This window comes from Tursiops truncatus, unplaced genomic scaffold, assembly GCF_011762595.2.
Source record: "Tursiops truncatus isolate mTurTru1 unplaced genomic scaffold, mTurTru1.mat.Y mat_scaffold_275_arrow_ctg1, whole genome shotgun sequence".
NCBI lineage: Eukaryota > Metazoa > Chordata > Mammalia > Artiodactyla > Delphinidae > Tursiops > Tursiops truncatus.
Window position 1 is genome coordinate 37,323 of NW_022983256.1, and position 19,662 is coordinate 56,984.

Sequence of the window (19,662 nt, forward strand, 5' to 3'; positions counted from 1 at the left end):
AAGAGATCATGCCTGTTTTTGCTTACTCTTGATTCCCAGCGACTAGCACAGTTACTGATAAACTTTGTTAGATGGAGAAATGAATGTATCCAATCCCTGGTGAAGCCCTGACCGTTTTTCTTTCTAGTGTCTCTCGTACTCCTCCCTGCCATCTGTGTCACCGTTACTCCGCGTCTACCGTTTATGAGTTTACACCTGGGTTACGATGACTGCTTCGGAGATTCGCATGTCTTTCTATCTTCCTCCCTGCAACCTCTCCTACACCTCCCAAGGCTCTTGGGTTATGCCATTGCCCTCTTCCGAGCCATCCGTGGCACCCACTGTCAACCCAATACAGCCAAACTCTTAGGATTGACACTCAAGACCCTCCATAATTTGGCTTCAATTTCACTTTCTAGACTTTTTAAGAAAGAACTGGGTCTAATTACCTGTGCATCTCTGCTCCGTTTCAAATCTACCCATGACGTTAATTTTTTTTTTTCTAGTCCAGCTATTTTACACCTCCTTCTCTGGGAAGACTTCACTGAGAATCCAAGCAATTTCTGGATCCCTTCTCTCCCCTGAACTTGTAAAGAGTTTAACAGGACATATGCGGAACTGCCGTAAGGTAATCTACATCTTGTCTCCCTCTCTGGTATCTAACCTCCCTGCGAATGGGGGTACATCTCTGTGTTCTGTGCAGTTTTCAGCACAGTACTCTCCACGTAGTGAATATTTGGTAAATGAACGAATAAGTGAATGGGCCACCAAGATAAGGGTATTGTCTCATTCTTTCTCTCTTTTTCCACTTTCAAGTTTCTTTAGTTAGTTTCCTCAGACAAAGGGTTTCTTTGTAGCTACACAGTGGCCAGGTCCACAGAATGTTGCAGATAGCTGCTAAAAACATCCCTCCTCCACTTGAGAATGGCTTGCTCTCCCTCTCAAGCGGAGAGAGCTGGGATTCGATATTTAATTAAGTGCCTCTGTTCACTTGGCATTGAGAGGCACTAGGGGGCGTTAGTGCTCTACACCCGGTGAAATGCCTGTTTCGTTTGTGATTTTCCTTTGTGAAAAACAACTATCCACAAAGTGTTTTGTTCCAATTTTCCATCCTTTTAGATTGATGAAAATAATTTTAACTACGTAGAAACAGAAAACGAATAGAAAGAACTTTGCATTACATTTAAAAAAGCTTAGGGGGATCTTTGTGGTACATTAGTGAAGTTATCTGGGGAAACCTTAGCTACGTACATTGTGTTGGAGAGGCACCGAGAATTCAAGAATTCTCAAAGATCGAGGACACAGTTGCCTTACATGTAGGCATGGTGGCAGCCATGGACATAGCAGTGATTTGGAGAATGTTGTATTAGTCAGCTCTTGCTGTGATAATGCTTTGGAACAAATCTCCCCAAAACTCAGTTACATAAATAAGAATTTATTTTTCTTGGACCTGTGGGCTAGCTGCAGCGACTCTCTTGTAGACCTCTCGATGGCTGGTATTGCTCCATGTTGTGGGTCAGTTTGAGGTCTGTCCCACACATCATACTGTGGAGCCCAATTGTGAGGCTGCAGGTCCCTGTCTTCTCACAAGTTCACTGAAACATAAGAGGTGAGCCCAACCACACAAGCCCACTTAAGGCCTCTGCGACTCATTTAAGGCCATGGTGTCTTCCCTTGGCATCCTGGGAACCCCCTGGCCTCAGGATGCAGCTTCTGTAGTCCATGGCAACCGGTGGAGAGGGGGCGGGGCTGCAGGAGGGTGGAACGCTGAGGTCACAGAGGGTGTGCGTGTGGCCACCTCTGCTGTGACTGAACCAAGGGCAGGGGGGCAGGGGGTCCAGGCAGGGCCCTCAGAGCCCGGTAGGGCCAGGGGGGCGGCACAAGCATCTAGGCCCAGGCCAAAGAGCACCTTCTTGGTCTTCGCGGCAGGCCGGCCTCTCACCTTGCCACTCAGGCCACCCTCCTACTTGAAGTGTGTGTGGAACGCGTCCGCGGAGTACACCTCGCTGCACAGGTAGCCATAGGACTGGGCGTCGTAGCTTCCTGTGAGGCGGCCGAAAGTCGCAGGCGGGTGGGTCCCTGGGATACACGCGGAGAGGCTCTTGACCGGCCCCCTGAGAACCGTCGCCGTTCCGTAAGATGGGGAGCTTGCTTCAGAATGTAAATCATATGTCCACTAGATATGCTGTTTAGTTTACCAGGCAAGACTTTCTTGGTGAAAGAAGCAGCATTGACTTGCATTCTAGAGCTCATCTGGCTGTGCACTGGCGCTCTGGGTGTGCTATTGTGCAGGGCAGGGCATCCCCTGAGCAGGATGGAGCATGATATCTGCAGCCTCGTCTTGCCCCTCCTTCCTTTCATTCTCAATCTTCCAGCCCACAGTGGCCTCCTTTCAGGCCTACATACTTACAACAGCACATTGCCCATGCTGCCCCTCTGCAGGAAATGTCCTTCTGTTTAGTTTGCAACTGATTGATGCCTCCTCCTCCTTCTCATGTCTTCTCAGGTGTCACTTTGTCAAGAAAGTATCCCCTTACCTACTCAACTCATCACATCCCCCTACCATAGCTCACATAACACCATGTACCTCTCGCTTATAGACTTCATCACATTTCACATCCAGTTTTAGATAGGTGTTTACCATATGGTCCGTCAGGAAGGGATCATGACTGTTTTGCTTACCCTTGGTTCCCAGCGACTAGCACAGTTACTGATAACCTGTGTTAAATGGAGAAATGAATGTATCCAATCAATGGTGAAGCCCTGACCGTTTTTCTTTCTAGTGTCTCTCATACTCCTCCCTTCCGTCTGTGTTGCCATTACTCCGGGTCTACCATTTATTATTTTACACCTGGATTACGATGATTGCTTCAGAGAATAGCATGTCTTTCTATCTTCCACCCTACAACCTCTCTTACACGTCCCAAGGCTCTTGGGTTTTGCCATTGCCCGCTTCCAATCCGTCCGTGGCATCATCGGCTGTCAGCAGACTTGCATGCAATGTTCCTTTCTTTTCTCTTTTTTTCCTTACGTCACTGGGCCGTGGAAAGGCGTGAAGCACTGACACTCGCTGCCACGTGGATGTGCCCTGCGAACACGATGCTGAGCGAGAGAAGTCAGACACAAAAGGACACACAGGATGTGACACCACTGAGGAGAAACTTCAAGAACAGGTAGATCCACATAGTCAGTGGGTTCCTGGTTGTCAGGGGCTGGCGAGGGGACGGAGTGATAGCTAAGGGTGTGAGGTACATTTTGGGGTGACAGAAGTGATCCAAAGCACGGCAGTAAAGATGGCTGCACAGCTCAGTAAACTGTCCCCATGCTCCCCGTTGCAGCCTGTAATAGCATCGCTCTCAGGATGAAGGGCTGACTGCAGGAAGACTGAATGCACAGTGAGTCCTGGACCCAGACCCTGAGCTGGTGCTGCCCACATGGGGAAGTCACTGGTACTTGCGGAGCCTCCACAGAGACCGGCAGCACCCCCAGGGCCTCACAGTTCATGGCGCACCCGGCCCAAGGGCCTTCCCGCTGGTTGTCATCACCGGCTGTCACCAGACTCGCATGCAATGTTCCATTCTTTTTTTTTTATCTTTTCTCTGTCCCTCAGCACGCAAAGGGGTGATGCTCTGACACTTGCTGCCACGTGTATGCACCCTGAGGACACGATGCTCAGCGAGAGCCGTCAGAAACAAAAGGACACGCAGGGTCTGACTCCACTGAGGAGAAACGTACAGAGCAGGTAGATCCACAGAGTCAGAGAGTAAGTCCCTCGTTGTCAGGGGCTGCCGTGGGGGCGGAGTGATAGCTAAGGGCGTGAGGGACATTTTTGGGGTGACGTAAATGGTCCAAAACATGGCAGTAGTGATGGCTGCACAGCTTGGTAAACTGTCCCCCACACACCGGTGCAGCCGTTGAGAGCATCGCTCTCAGGAAGAAGGGCTGACCACACGAAGACTGATTGAACAGTGGCTGCTGGGCCCAGACACTCAGCTGGCACCCCCCACGTGGGGAAGTCACTGGGGCTTTCTGAGCCTCCCTGGAGACTGGCAGCAGGCCCAGGGCCTCACAGAGCACGGCGTGCCCGTCCCCAGAGCCTCCCCTCTGTTTCTCATCACCGGCTGTCAACAGACTTGCATGCAACGTTCTTTTCTTTTATCTTCTCTGCTTTACGTCACTAGGCCATGCAAAGTGGTGAAGCCCTGACACTCGCTGCCACTTGGATGCACCCTGAGACTTCTACGCTATGGGAGAGAAGTTAGACACAGAAGGACACACAGGGTGTGACCCCACTGAGGAGAAACATCCAGAACAGGTAGATCCACATAGGCAGAGAGTGGTTTCCTGGTTGTCAGGGGCTGGCGAGAGGATGCAGTGATTGGTAAGGGCCTGAGGGATATTTTGGGGGTGATGGAAATGATCCAAAGCACGGCAGTAGGGAGGGCTGCACAGCTCAGTAAACTGTCCCCATGCTTCCCGTTGTAGCCTGTGAGAACATCGCTCTCAGAACGAAGGGCTGACTGCAGGAAGACTGAACGTGCAGTGGGTCCTGGGCCCAGACTCTCAGTTGATGGCTCCCCACTTGAGGTAGTGACTGGGAGTTGCTGAGCCTCCTCAGACACTCGCAGCAGCCCCAGGGCCTCACAGGGCACGGCGCCCCCTGCCCCAGAGCCTTCCCTCTGGTTCTCATCACCAGCTGTCACCAGACTTACATGCAATGTTCCATTCTTTTCTTTTATCTTTTTTCTGTTCCTCAGCATGAAAAGGGTGAACCCCTGACACTCGCTGCCACCTGGATGCACCATGAGGACACGATGGTTGGCGAGACCAGTCAGACACAGAAGGACACACAGGCTCTGACCACACTGAGGAGAAACGTCCAGAAAAGGTAGATCCACAGAGGCAGAGAGTAAGTCCCTGGTTGTCAGGGGCTGCCGAGGAGACGGATTAATAGCCAAGGGCATGAGGGACATTTTCGGGGTGACGGAAATGGTCGAACAAATGGCAGTTGTGATGGCTTCACAGCTTAGTAAACTGTTGCCCGCGCTCCCGTGCGGCCTGTGAGAGCATTGCTCTCAGGACGAAGGGCTGGCCACAGGAAGACTGAACGAGCAGTGGGTCCCTGGCAAAGACGCCCATTTGGCGGCCCCCCACTTGGGGTAGTGACTGGGAGTTGGTGAGCCTCCAAGGAGACTGGCAGCAACCCCAGGGCCTCACAGGGCCCAGCGCCCCTGGTCACAGTGCCTTCCCTCGGGTTCTCATCACCAGTTGTCACCAGACTTGCACGCAACGTTCCTCTCTTTTCTTTATTCTTTTCTCAGTCCTTCTGCATGCAAAGAGGTGAACCCCTGACACTTGATGCCACGTGGATGCACCGAGGACACGATGGTCGGCGAGACAAGTCAGACACAGAAGGGCATATACGGTCTCACCCCACTGAGGAGAAACGTCAAGAACAGGTAGATCCAGAGGGGAGGCTTTGGGGCCCATGATGCCGTTCACTGTGAGGACCTGGGGCTGCTGCCAGTCTCCGTGGAGGCTCTGGAAGCCCCAGTGACTTCCCCACGTACGGGGCGCCAGCTGAGCATCTGCGCACAGGACTCACCGTTCGTTCAGTCTTTCTGCGATCAAACCGTTGTTCACTTGGCATTTACAGACACCAGGGGCATTAGTGCTCTACACTCAGTGTAATGCCTGTTTTGTTTGTGATTTTCCTTTGTGGATAACAACTATCCACAAAATGTTTTGTTCCAATTTTCCATCCTTTTAGATTGATAAAAGTCATTTTAACTACGTAGAAACAAAAAATGAATAGAAAGAACTTTGCATTACATTTAATAAAAGTTTAGGGAGATCTTTGTGGTACATTAGTGAAGCTATTTGGGGAAAGTTTAGTCATGTACATTGTGTTGGAGAGGCACCAAGAATTCAAGAATTCTCAAAGTTTGAGGACACAATTGCCTTATATGTAGGCATGGTGGCAGCCATGTACATAGCAGTGATTTGGAGGATGTTCTATTAGTCAGCTCTTGCTGTGATAATGCTTTGGAACAAATCTCCCCAAAACTCAGTTACATAAATAAGAATTTATTTTTCTTGGACCTGTGGGCTAGCTGCAGCGGCTCTCTTTTAGACCTCTAGATGGCTGGTATTGCTCCATGTTTTGGGTCAGTTTGAGGTGTGTCGCACACATCTTACTGTGGAGCCCAACTGTGAGGATGCAGCTCCCAGGCCCTGTCTTCTCACAAAGTTCACTGAAACATAAGAGGTGAGCCCAACCACACAAGCCCACTTAAGGCCTCTGCGACTCATTTAAGGCCATATGTCTGCCCTTGGCATCCTCGGAACCCCCTGGCCTCAGGATGCAGCTTCTGTAGTTCATGGCAACCTGCGGAGAGGGGGCAGGGCTGCAGGAGGGTGGAACACTGACCTCACAGAGGGTGTGGGTGTGGCCACCTCTGCTGTGACTGAACAAAGTGCAGGGGAGCAGGGGGTCCAGGGCAGGGCCCTCAGAGCCCGGCAGGCCCAGGGAGGTGGCACGAGCATCTCGGCCCAGGACAAAGAGCGCCTTCTTGGTCTGCACGGCAGGCCAGCCTCTCACCTTGCCACTGAGTCCGCCCTCCGACTTGAAGTGTGTGCGGAACGTGTCTGCGGAATACACCTCGCTGCACAGATAGCCATAGGAGTTGGCGCGTAGCTTCCTGCCAGGCAGCTGAAGGTCGCAGGCAGGTGGGTCCCTGGGACACACGCCGGGAGGCTCCTGACCGGCGCCTGAGAACTGTTGCCGTTCCGTAAGTTAAGGAGCTTGTTTCAGAATGTAAATGATATGTCCACTAGATATGCTGTTTAGTTTAACAGGCAATACTTTCTTGGTGAAAGAAGCAGTGTTGACTTGCATTCTAGAGCAGGCTTCTCATCTGGCTGTGCACTGGCACTCTGGGTGTGCTAGTCCGCAGGGCAGGGCATCCCCTGGGCAGGGTGGAGCATGATTTCTGCAGCCTCGTCTTGCCCCTCCTTCCTTTCATTCTCAATCTTCCAGCCCACAGTGGCCTCCTTTCAGGCCTGCATACTTACAACGGCACATTGCCCATGCTGCCCCTCTGCAGGAAATGTCCTTCTGTTTAGTTTGCAACTGATTGATGCCTCCTCCTCCTTCTCATGTCCTCGCAGGTGTCACTTTGTCAAGAGAGTATCCCCTAACCTACTCAACTCATCACATCCCCCTACCGTAGCTCACATAACACCATGTACCTCTCGCTTATAGCCTTCATCACATTTCACATCCAGTTTTAGATAGGTGTTTACCATATGGTCCGTGAGTAGGAGATCATGACTGTTTTGCGTACTCTTAGTTCCCAGCGACTAGCACAGTTACTGATAACCTGTGTTAAATGGAGAAATGAATGTATCCAATCAATGGTGAAGCCCTGACAGTTTTTCTTTCTAGTGTCTCTCATACTCCTCCCTTCCATCTGTGTTGCCGTTACTCTGCTTCTATCATTTATTATTTTACACCTGGATTACGACGATTGCTTCGGAGAATAGCATGTCTTTCTATCTTCCTCACTACAACCTCTCTTACACCTCCCAAGGCTCTTGGGTTATGCCAGTGCCCTCTTCTAATCCATCCGTGGCACCCACTGTCAACCCAATACAGCCAAACTCTTAGGATTGACACTCAAGACCCTCCATAATTTGGCTTTAATTTCACTTCAAGACTTTTAAAAAGGAACTGGTTGTAAATATCTGTGCATCTTTGCTCTGTTTCATATCTCTCTATGACGTTAATTTTTTTTTTGGTCAAATTACTTTACACCTCCTTCTCTGGGAAGACTTCACTGAGAATCCAAGCGATTTCTGGATCCCTTCTCTCCCCTGAAGCTGTAAACAGTTTAACAAGACATGTGCGGAACTGCCGTAAGGTAATCTACATCTTATCTCCCTATCTGGTATCTAACCTCCCTGCGAATGGGGGTACGTCTCCGTGTTCTGTGCGGTTTTCAGCACAGTACTCTCTACAGGTAGTGGATATTTGATTTGGTAAGTGAACGAATAAGTGGATGAGTCACCGAGATAAGGGTACTGTCTCATTCTTTCTCTCTTTTTCCACTTTCAAGTTTCTTCAGTTAGTTTCCTCAGACAAAAGGTTTCTTTGTAGCTACACAGTGGCCAGGTCCACAGAATGTTGCAGATAGCTGCTGAAAACATCCCTCCTCCACTTGAGAATGGCTTGCTCTCCCTCTCAAGCGGAGAGAGCTGGGATTCGATATTTAATTAACTGCCGCTGTTCTCTTGGCATTTAGAGGCACTAGGGGGCGTTAGTGCTCTACACCCAGCGAAATGCCTGTTTCGTTTGTGATTTTCCTTTGTGAAAAACAACTATCCACAGAGTGTTTTGTGCCGATTTTCCATCCTTTTAGATTGACGGAAAGCATTTTACCTACGTAGAAACAGAAAACGAATAGAAAGAGGGTTGCATTGCGTTTAAGAAAAGCTTAGGGCGGTCTCGGTGGTACGTTAGTGAAGTTATCTGGGGACACCTTAGCCACGTACATTGTGTTGGAGAGGCTCCGAGAAGTCATTCAGGAGTTCTCAAAGTTCGAGGACACAGTTGCCTTACACGTAGGCACGGTGGCAGCCGTGGACATGGCAGTGATTTGGAGAATGTTGTACTAGTCGGCTCTTGCTGTGATAATGCTTTGCAACAAATCTCCCCAAAACTCACTTACGTGAAGAAGAGTCTAGTTTTCTGGGACCTGTAGGCTAGCTGCAGCGGCTCTCTTGTAGACCTCTCGATGGCGGGTGTCGCTCCATGCCGCGGGTCAGTTTGAGGTCTGTCCCGCACACCTTACCGTGGAGCCCAACTGTGAGGCTGCAGGTCCCTGTCTTCTCGCAGAGTTCGGTGAAACGTAAGAGGTGAACCCAACCACACAAGCCCACGTAAGGCCTCTGCGACTCATTTAAGGCCATCGTGTCTTCCCTTGGCCTCCTGGGAACCCCCTGGCCCCAGGATGCAGCTTCCGTAGCCCAGGGCAACCGGCGGAGGGGGGGCGGGCGGGGCTGCAGGAGGGTGGAACGCCGAGGTCACAGAGGGTGTGGGTGTGGCCACCTCTGCTGTGACTGAACCAAGGGCAGGGGGGCAGGGGGTCCAGGGCAGGGCCCTCAGAGCCCGGTAGGCCCAGGGGGGCGGCGCAAGCACCTAGGCCCAGGCCGAAGAGCGCCTTCTTGGTACGCGCGGCAGGCCGGCCTCTCGCCTTGCCACTCAGGCCGCCCTCCCACTTGAAGTGTGTGTGGCACGCGTCCGCGGAGTACACCTCGCTGCACAGGTAGCCACGGGCCTGGGCGTCGTAGCTTCCTGCGAGGCGGCCGGAGGTCCCGCAGGCGGGTGGGTCCCTGGGACGGACGCGCGGGGCGGCTCCTGCCCGGCCCCCCTGAGAACCGTTGCCGTTCCGTAAGGCGGGGCGCCTGCTTCAGAATGTAAAATCACGTGTCCGCTCCATCGATACGCCGTTTAGTTTACCAGGCAAGACTTTCTTGGTGAAAGAAGCAGCCTTGCCTTGCATTCTCGAGCAGGCTTCTCGGCTGGCTGTGCACCGGTACTCTCTCTCTGGGTGTGCTAGTCCGCAGGGCAGGGCATCGCCTGGGCAGGGTGGAGCGTGATCTCTGCGGCCTCGTCTTGCAGCTCCTTCCTTTCATTCTCAATCATCCTGCCCACAGTGGCCTCCTCTCAGGCCTGCATACTTACAACGGCGCATTGCCCGTGCTGCCCCTCTGCAGGCAGTGTCCCTCGGTTTAGTTTGCAGCTGACTGATGCCGCCTCACCCTTCTCATCTCTTCTCAGGTGTCACTTGGTCAAGAAAGCGTCCCCTTACCTACTCAGCTCATCACGTCCCCCTACCGTAGCTCACGTGACACCACGCACCTCTCGCTTATGGCCGTCATCGCCTTTCCCATCCAGTTTCAGGTAGGTAAGTTTACCCCGTGGTCCGTGAGGAAGAAGAGATCACGCCTGTTTTGCTTACTCTTGATTCCCAGCGACTAGCCCGGTTACTGATAACCTCTGTGAGAGGGAGAAAGGAATGCACCCAATCCCTGGTGAAGCCCTGAGCGTTTTCCTTTCTAGTGTCCCTCGTACTCCTCCCTGCCATCTGTGTCGCCCTTACTCGGCGTCTACCGTTTATGAGTTTACACCTGGGTTACGGTGACTGCTCCGGAGAATCGCATGCCTTTCTATCTCCCTCGCTGCGACCTCTCCTACACCTCCCAGGGCTCTTGGGTTATGCCCTTGCCCTCGTCCGAGCCGTCCGTGGCACCCGCTGTCAACCCCGTACGGCCAAGCTCCGAAGACTGACACTCAAGGCCCTCCGTAATTTGGCTTCAGTTTCACTTTCTAGACGTTTCAAGAAAGAACGGGGTCTAAATATCTGTGAACCTCTGCTCCGTTTCATATCTACCCACGAGGTTAATTTTTTTGTTTCTTCCAGTCCGCCTATTTTGCACCTCCTTCTCTGGGAAGACTTCACTGAGAATCCAAGCGATTTCTGGATCCCTTCTCTCCCCTGAAGCTGCAAGCACTTTAACAGGACATGTGCGGAACTGCCGTAAGGTAATCTACATCTTGTCTCCCTCTCTGGTATCTAACCTCCCTGCGAATGGGGGTACGTCTCCGTGTTCTGTGCGGGTTTGCAGCCCAGGACTCTCTACGCGTAGTGGATATTTGATTTGGTAAGTGAACAAATAAGTGGATGAGTCACCGAGATGAGGGTGTTGTCTCATTCTTTCTCTCTTTCTCCACTTTGAAGTTTCTTTAGTTAGTTTCCTCAGACAAAAGGTTTCTTTGTAGCTACACAGTGGCCAGGTCCACAGAATGGTGCAGGTAGCTGCTGAAAACATCCCTCCTCCACCTGAGAATGGCTTGCTCTCCCTCTCAAGCGGAGAGAGCTGGGATTCGATATTTAATGAAGTGCCTCTGTCCACTTGGCATTGAGAGGCACTAGGGGGCGTTAGTGCTCTACACCCGGCGAAATGCCTGTTTCCTTTGTGATTTTCCTTTGTGAAAAACAACTATCCACAGAGTGTTTTGTGCCGATTTTCCATCCTTGTAGATTGACGGAAAGCATTTTACCCACGTAGAAACAGAGAACGAATAGAAAGAGCGTTGCATTACGTTCAATAAAAGCTTAGGGCGGTCTCGGTGGTACGTTAGTGAAGTTATCTGGGGACACCTTAGCCACGTACATTGTGTTGGAGAGGCACCGAGAATTCAGGAGTTCTCAAAGTTCGAGGACACAGTTGCCTTACACGTAGGCACGGTGGCAGCCGTGGACGTGGCAGTGATTTGGAGAACGTTGTACTAGTCAGCTCTTGCTGCGATAATGCTTTGCAACAAATCTCCCCAAAACTCACTTACATAAAGAGGCATCTAGTTTTCTGGGACCTGTGGGCTAGCTGCAGCGGCTCTCTTGTAGACCTCTCGATGGCGGGTGTCGCTCCATGCCGTGGGTCAGTTTGAGGTCTGTCCCGCACACCTTACCGTGGAGCCCAACTGTGAGGCTGCAGGTCCCTGTCTTCTCGCAGAGTTCGGTGAAACGTAAGAGGTGAACCCAACCACACAAGCCCACGTAAGGCCTCTGCGACTCATTTAAGGCCCTCGTGTCTTCCCTTGGCCTCCTGGGAACCCCCTGGCCCCAGGATGCAGCTTCCGTAGCCCAGGGCAACCGGCGGAGGGGGGGCGGGCGGGGCTGCAGGAGGGTGGAACGCCGAGGTCACAGAGGGTGTGGGTGTGGCCACCTCTGCTGTGACTGAACCAAGGGCAGGGGGGCAGGGGGTCCAGGGCAGGGCCCTCAGAGCCCGGTAGGCCCAGGGGGGCGGCGCAAGCACCTAGGCCCAGGCCGAAGAGCGCCTTCTTGGTACGCGCGGCAGGCCGGCCTCTCGCCTTGCCACTCAGGCCGCCCTCCCACTTGAAGTGTGTGTGGCACGCGTCCGCGGAGTACACCTCGCTGCACAGGTAGCCACGGGACTGGGCGTCGTAGCTTCCTGCGAGGCGGCCGGAGGTCCCGCAGGCGGGTGGGTCCCTGGGACGGACGCGCGGAGCGGCTCCTGCCCGGCCCCCCTGAGAACCGCCGCCGTTCCGTAAGGCGGGGCGCCTGCTTCAGAATGTAAAATCACGTGTCCGCTCCATCGATACGCCGTTTAGTTTACCAGGCAAGACTTTCTTGGTGAAAGAAGCAGCCTTGCCTTGCATTCTCGAGCAGGCTTCTCGGCTGGCTGTGCACCGGTACTCTCTCTCTGGGTGTGCTAGTCCGCAGGGCAGGGCATCGCCTGGGCAGGGTGGAGCGTGATCTCTGCGGCCTCGTCTTGCAGCTCCTTCCTTTCATTCTCAATCATCCTGCCCACAGTGGCCTCCTCTCAGGCCTGCATACTTACAACGGCGCATTGCCCGTGCTGCCCCTCTGCGGGCAGTGTCCCTCGGTTTAGTTTGCAGCTGACTGATGCCGCCTCACCCTTCTCATCTCTTCTCAGGTGTCACTTGGTCAAGAAAGCGTCCCCTTACCTACTCAGCTCATCACGTCCCCCTACCGTAGCTCACGTGACACCACGCACCTCTCGCTTATGGCCGTCATCGCCTTTCCCATCCAGTTTCAGGTAGGTAAGTTTACCCCGTGGTCCGTGAGGAAGAAGAGATCACGCCTGTTTTGCTTACTCTTGATTCCCAGCGACTAGCCCGGTTACTGATAACCTCTGTGAGAGGGAGAAAGGAATGCACCCAATCCCTGGTGAAGCCCTGAGCGTTTTCCTTTCTAGTGTCCCTCGTACTCCTCCCTGCCATCTGTGTCGCCCTTACTCGGCGTCTACCGTTTATGAGTTTACGCCTGGGTTACGGTGACTGCTCCGGAGAATCGCATGCCTTTCTATCTCCCTCGCTGCGACCTCTCCTACACCTCCCAGGGCTCTTGGGTTATGCCCTTGCCCTCGTCCGAGCCGTCCGTGGCACCCGCTGTCAACGCCGTACGGCCAAGCTCCGAAGACTGACACTCAAGGCCCTCCGTAATTTGGCTTCAGTTTCACTTTCTAGACGTTTCAAGAAAGAACGGGGTCTAAATATCTGTGAACCTCTGCTCCGTTTCATATCTACCCACGAGGTTAATTTTTTTGTTTCTTCCAGTCCGCCTATTTTGCACCTCCTTCTCTGGGAAGACTTCACTGAGAATCCAAGCGATTTCTGGATCCCTTCTCTCCCCCGAAGCTGCAAACACTTTAACAGGACATGTGCGGAACTGCCGTAAGGTAATCTACATCTTGTCTCCCTCTCTGGTATCTAACCTCCCTGCGAATGGGGGTACGTCTCCGTGTTCTGTGCGGGTTTGCAGCCCAGGACTCTCTACGCGTAGTGGATATTTGATTTGGTAAGTGAACGAATAAGTGGATGAGTCACCGAGATGAGGGTGTTGTCTCATTCTTTCTCTCTTCCTCCACTTTCAAGTTTCTTTAGTTAGTTTCCTCAGACAAAAGGTTTCTTTGTAGCTACACAGTGGCCAGGTCCACAGAATGGTGCAGGTAGCTGCTGAAAACATCCCTCCTCCACCTGAGAATGGCTTGCTCTCCCTCTCAAGCGGAGAGAGCTGGGATTCGATATTTAATGAAGTGCCTCTGTCCACTTGGCATTGAGAGGCACTAGGGGGCGTTAGTGCTCTACACCCGGCGAAATGCCTGTTTCCTTTGTGATTTTCCTTTGTGAAAAACAACTATCCACAGAGTGTTTTGTGCCGATTTTCCCTCCTTTTAGAGTGACGGAAAGCATTTTACCCACGTAGAAACAGAGAACGAATAGAAAGAGCGTTGCATTACGTTCAATAAAAGCTTAGGGCGGTCTCGGTGGTACGTTAGTGAAGTTATCTGGGGACACCTTAGCCACGTACATTGTGTTGGAGAGGCACCGAGAATTCAGGAGTTCTCAAAGTTCGAGGACACAGTTGCCTTACACGTAGGCACGGTGGCAGCCGTGGACGTGGCAGTGATTTGGAGAACGTTGTACTAGTCAGCTCTTGCTGCGATAATGCTTTGCAACAAATCTCCCCAAAACTCACTTACATAAAGAGGCACCTAGTTTTCTGGGACCTGTGGGCTAGCTGCAGCGGCTCTCTTGTAGACCTCTCGATGGCGGGTGTCGCTCCATGCCGTGGGTCAGTTTGAGGTCTGTCCCGCACACCTTACCGTGGAGCCCAACTGTGAGGCTGCAGGTCCCTGTCTTCTCGCAGAGTTCGGTGAAACGTAAGAGGTGAACCCAACCACACAAGCCCACGTAAGGCCTCTGCGACTCATTTAAGGCCCTCGTGTCTTCCCTTGGCCTCCTGGGAACCCCCTGGCCCCAGGATGCAGCTTCCGTAGCCCAGGGCAACCGGCGGAGGGGGGGGGGGGCGGGGCTGCAGGAGGGTGGAACGCCGAGGTCACAGAGGGTGTGGGTGTGGCCACCTCTGCTGTGACTGAACCAAGGGCAGGGGGGCAGGGGGTCCAGGGCAGGGCCCTCAGAGCCCGGTAGGCCCAGGGGGGCGGCGCAAGCACCTAGGCCCAGGCCGAAGAGCGCCTTCTTGGTACGCGCGGCAGGCCGGCCTCTCGCCTTGCCACTCAGGCCGCCCTCCCACTTGAAGTGTGTGTGGCACGCGTCCGCGGAGTACACCTCGCTGCACAGGTAGCCACGGGACTGGGCGTCGTAGCTTCCTGCGAGGCGGCCGGAGGTCCCGCAGGCGGGTGGGTCCCTGGGACGGACGCGCGGAGCGGCTCCTGCCCGGCCCCCCTGAGAACCGTCGCCGTTCCGTAAGGCGGGGCGCCTGCTTCAGAATGTAAAGTCACGTGTCCGCTCCATCGATACGCCGTTTAGTTTACCAGGCAAGACTTTCTTGGTGAAAGAAGCAGCCTTGCCTTGCATTCTCGAGCAGGCTTCTCGGCTGGCTGTGCACCGGTACTCTCTCTCTGGGTGTGCTAGTCCGCAGGGCAGGGCATCGCCTGGGCAGGGTGGAGCGTGATCTCTGCGGCCTCGTCTTGCAGCTCCTTCCTTTCATTCTCAGTCATCCTGCCCACAGTGGCCTCCTCTCAGGCCTGCATACTTACAACGGCGCATTGCCCGTGCTGCCCCTCTGCAGGCAGTGTCCCTCTGTTTAGTTTGCAGCTGACTGATGCCGCCTCACCCTTCTCATCTCTTCTCAGGTGTCACTTGGTCAAGAAAGCGTCCCCTTACCTACTCAGCTCATCACGTCCCCCTACCGTAGCTCACGTGACACCACGCACCTCTCGCTTATGGCCGTCATCGCCTTTCCCATCCAGTTTCAGGTAGGTAAGTTTACCCCGTGGTCCGTGAGGAAGAAGAGATCACGCCTGTTTTGCTTACTCTTGATTCCCAGCGACTAGCCCGGTTACTGATAACCTCTGTGAGAGGGAGAAAGGAATGCACCCAATCCCTGGTGAAGCCCTGAGCGTTTTCCTTTCTAGTGTCCCTCGTACTCCTCCCTGCCATCTGTGTCGCCCTTACTCGGCGTCTACCGTTTATGAGTTTACGCCTGGGTTACGGTGACTGCTCCGGAGAATCGCATGCCTTTCTATCTCCCTCGCTGCGACCTCTCCTACACCTCCCAGGGCTCTTGGGTTATGCCCTTGCCCTCGTCCGAGCCGTCCGTGGCACCCGCTGTCAACCCCGTACGGCCAAGCTCCGAAGACTGACACTCAAGGCCCTCCGTAATTTGGCTTCAGTTTCACTTTCTAGACGTTTCAAGAAAGAACGGGGTCTAAATATCTGTGAACCTCTGCTCCGTTTCATATCTACCCACGAGGTTAATTTTTTTGTTTCTTCCAGTCCGCCTATTTTGCACCTCCTTCTCTGGGAAGACTTCACTGAGAATCCAAGCGATTTCTGGATCCCTTCTCTCCCCTGAAGCTGCAAACACTTTAACAGGACATGTGCGGAACTGCCGTAAGGTAATCTACATCTTGTCTCCCTCTCTGGTATCTAACCTCCCTGCGAATGGGGGTACGTCTCCGTGTTCTGTGCGGGTTTGCAGCCCAGGACTCTCTACGCGTAGTGGATATTTGATTTGGTAAGTGAACGAATAAGTGGATGAGTCACCGAGATGAGGGTGTTGTCTCATTCTTTCTCTCTTCCTCCACTTTCAAGTTTCTTTAGTTAGTTTCCTCAGACAAAAGGTTTCTTTGTAGCTACACAGTGGCCAGGTCCACAGAATGTTGCAGGTAGCTGCTGAAAACATCCCTCCTCCACCTGAGAATGGCTTGCTCTCCCTCTCAAGCGGAGAGAGCTGGGATTCGATATTTAATGAAGTGCCTCTGTCCACTTGGCATTGAGAGGCACTAGGGGGCGTTAGTGCTCTACACCCGGCGAAATGCCTGTTTCGTTTGTGATTTTCCTTTGTGAAAAACAACTATCCACAGAGTGTTTTGTGCCGATTTTCCATCCTTGTAGATTGACGGAAAGCATTTTACCCACGTAGAAACAGAGAACGAATAGAAAGAGCGTTGCATTACGTTCGATAAAAGCTTAGGGCGGTCTCGGTGGTACGTTAGTGAAGTTATCTGGGGACACCTTAGCCACGTACATTGTGTTGGAGAGGCACCGAGAATTCAGGAGTTCTCAAAGTTCGAGGACACAGTTGCCTTACACGTAGGCACGGTGGCAGCCGTGGACGTGGCAGTGATTTGGAGAACGTTGTACTAGTCAGCTCTTGCTGCGATAATGCTTTGCAACAAATCTCCCCAAAACTCACTTACATAAAGAGGCATCTAGTTTTCTGGGACCTGTGGGCTAGCTGCAGCGGCTCTCTTGTAGACCTCTCGATGGCGGGTGTCGCTCCATGCCGTGGGTCAGTTTGAGGTCTGTCCCGCACACCTTACCGTGGAGCCCAACTCTGAGGCTGCAGGTCCCTGTCTTCTCGCAGAGTTCGGTGAAACGTAAGAGGTGAACCCAACCACACAAGCCCACGTAAGGCCTCTGCGACTCATTTAAGGCCCTCGTGTCTTCCCTTGGCCTCCTGGGAACCCCCTGGCCCCAGGATGCAGCTTCCGTAGCCCAGGGCAACCGGCGGAGGGGGGGGGGGGGGGGCTGCAGGAGGGTGGAACGCCGAGGTCACAGAGGGTGTGGGTGTGGCCACCTCTGCTGTGACTGAACCAAGGGCAGGGGGGCAGGGGGTCCAGGGCAGGGCCCTCAGAGCCCGGTAGGCCCAGGGGGGCGGCGCAAGCACCTAGGCCCAGGCCGAAGAGCGCCTTCTTGGTACGCGCGGCAGGCCGGCCTCTCGCCTTGCCACTCAGGCCGCCCTCCCACTTGAAGTGTGTGTGGCACGCGTCCGCGGAGTACACCTCGCTGCACAGGTAGCCACGGGACTGGGCGTCGTAGCTTCCTGCGAGGCGGCCGGAGGTCCCGCAGGCGGGTGGGTCCCTGGGACGGACGCGCGGAGCGGCTCCTGCCCGGCCCCCCTGAGAACCGCCGCCGTTCCGTAAGGCGGGGCGCCTGCTTCAGAATGTAAAATCACGTGTCCGCTCCATCGATACGCCGTTTAGTTTACCAGGCAAGACTTTCTTGGTGAAAGAAGCAGCCTTGCCTTGCATTCTCGAGCAGGCTTCTCGGCTGGCTGTGCACCGGTACTCTCTCTCTGGGTGTGCTAGTCCGCAGGGCAGGGCATCGCCTGGGCAGGGTGGAGCGTGATCTCTGCGGCCTCGTCTTGCAGCTCCTTCCTTTCATTCTCAGTCATCCTGCCCACAGTGGCCTCCTCTCAGGCCTGCATACTTACAACGGCGCATTGCCCGTGCTGCCCCTCTGCAGGCAGTGTCCCTCTGTTTAGTTTGCAGCTGACTGATGCCGCCTCACCCTTCTCATCTCTTCTCAGGTGTCACTTGGTCAAGAAAGCGTCCCCTTACCTACTCAGCTCATCACGTCCCCCTACCGTAGCTCACGTGACACCACGCACCTCTCGCTTATGGCCGTCATCGCCTTTCCCATCCAGTTTCAGGTAGGTAAGTTTACCCCGTGGTCCGTGAGGAAGAAGAGATCACGCCTGTTTTGCTTACTCTTGATTCCCAGCGACTAGCCCGGTTACTGATAACCTCTGTGAGAGGGAGAAAGGAATGCACCCAATCCCTGGTGAAGCCCTGAGCGTTTTCCTTTCTAGTGTCCCTCGTACTCCTCCCTGCCATCTGTGTCGCCCTTACTCGGCGTCTACCGTTTATGAGTTTACGCCTGGGTTACGGTGACTGCTCCGGAGAATCGCATGCCTTTCTATCTCCCTCGCTGCGACCTCTCCTACACCTCCCAGGGCTCTTGGGTTATGCCCTTGCCCTCGTCCGAGCCGTCCGTGGCACCCGCTGTCAACCCCGTACGGCCAAGCTCCGAAGACTGACACTCAAGGCCCTCCGTAATTTGGCTTCAGTTTCACTTTCTAGACGTTTCAAGAAAGAACGGGGTCTAAATATCTGTGAACCTCTGCTCCGTTTCATATCTACCCACGAGGTTAATTTTTTTGTTTCTTCCAGTCCGCCTATTTTGCACCTCCTTCTCTGGGAAGACTTCACTGAGAATCCAAGCGATTTCTGGATCCCTTCTCTCCCCCGAAGCTGCAAACACTTTAACAGGACATGTGCGGAACTGCCGTAAGGTAATCTACATCTTGTCTCCCTCTCTGGTATCTAACCTCCCTGCGAATGGGGGTACGTCTCCGTGTTCTGTGCGGGTTTGCAGCCCAGGACTCTCTACGCGTAGTGGATATTTGATTTGGTAAGTGAACGAATAAGTGGATGAGTCACCGAGATGAGGGTGTTGTCTCATTCTTTCTCTCTTCCTCCACTTTCAAGTTTCTTTAGTTAGTTTCCTCAGACAAAAGGTTTCTTTGTAGCTACACAGTGGCCAGGTCCACAGAATGGTGCAGGTAGCTGCTGAAAACATCCCTCCTCCACCTGAGAATGGCTTGCTCTCCCTCTCAAGCGGAGAGAGCTGGGATTCGATATTTAATGAAGTGCCTCTGTCCACTTGGCATTGAGAGGCACTAGGGGGCGTTAGTGCTCTACACCCGGCGAAATGCCTGTTTCGTTTGTGATTTTCCTTTGTGAAAAACAACTATCCACAGAGTGTTTTGTGCCGATTTTCCATCCTTGTAGATTGACGGAAAGCATTTTACCCACGTAGAAACAGAGAACGAATAGAAAGAGCGTTGCATTACGTTCGATAAAAGCTTAGGGCGGTCTCGGTGGTACGTTAGTGAAGTTATCTGGGGACACCTTAGCCACGTACATTGTGTTGGAGAGGCACCGAGAATTCAGGAGTTCTCAAAGTTCGAGGACACAGTTGCCTTACACGTAGGCACGGTGGCAGCCGTGGACGTGGCAGTGATGTGGAGAACGTTGTACTAGTCAGCTCTTGCTGCGATAATGCTTTGCAACAAATCTCCCCAAAACTCACTTACATAAAGAGGCACCTAGTTTTCTGGGACCTGTGGGCTAGCTGCAGCGGCTCTCTTGTAGACCTCTCGATGGCGGGTGTCGCTCCATGCCGTGGGTCAGTTTGAGGTCTGTCCCGCACACCTTACCGTGGAGCCCAACTGTGAGGCTGCAGGTCCCTGTCTTCTCGCAGAGTTCGGTGAAACGTAAGAGGTGAACCCAACCACACAAGCCCACGTAAGGCCTCTGCGACTC

At 53.4% G+C, this 19,662-nt stretch overlaps 3 long non-coding RNA genes across 12 annotated transcripts in view; all 3 read left to right on the forward strand.

Annotated features, from left to right (window-relative positions):
- Positions 1–19,662, forward strand: part of LOC141277737 (uncharacterized) — a 70,910-nt gene that overhangs the window by 36,745 nt on the left and 14,503 nt on the right. For 8 of the 10 annotated variants that reach the window (XR_012329511.1, XR_012329514.1, XR_012329518.1 and 5 more), the window contains 7 exons: positions 486–607; positions 3,030–3,152; positions 3,590–3,721; positions 4,161–4,294; positions 4,465–4,566; positions 4,737–4,867; positions 5,301–5,438. This is a non-coding gene — a long non-coding RNA (uncharacterized lncRNA). Of the gene's footprint in view, positions 1–485; positions 608–3,029; positions 3,153–3,317; positions 3,375–3,589; positions 3,722–4,160; positions 4,295–4,464; positions 4,567–4,736; positions 4,868–5,300; positions 5,439–19,662 lie in introns of all 10 variants that reach the window. The other 2 variants (XR_012329510.1, XR_012329512.1) reach the window with 2 other exon arrangements.
- On the forward strand, positions 7,880–10,542 carry LOC141277738 (uncharacterized). The gene is made up of 3 exons (XR_012329519.1): positions 7,880–7,901; positions 9,821–9,943; positions 10,464–10,542. It is a non-coding gene; the product is annotated as an uncharacterized lncRNA (long non-coding RNA).
- Positions 13,239–18,527, forward strand: LOC141277739 (uncharacterized). Its single transcript, XR_012329520.1, has 5 exons — positions 13,239–13,266; positions 15,184–15,306; positions 15,827–15,948; positions 17,865–17,987; positions 18,508–18,527. It is a non-coding gene; the product is annotated as an uncharacterized lncRNA (long non-coding RNA).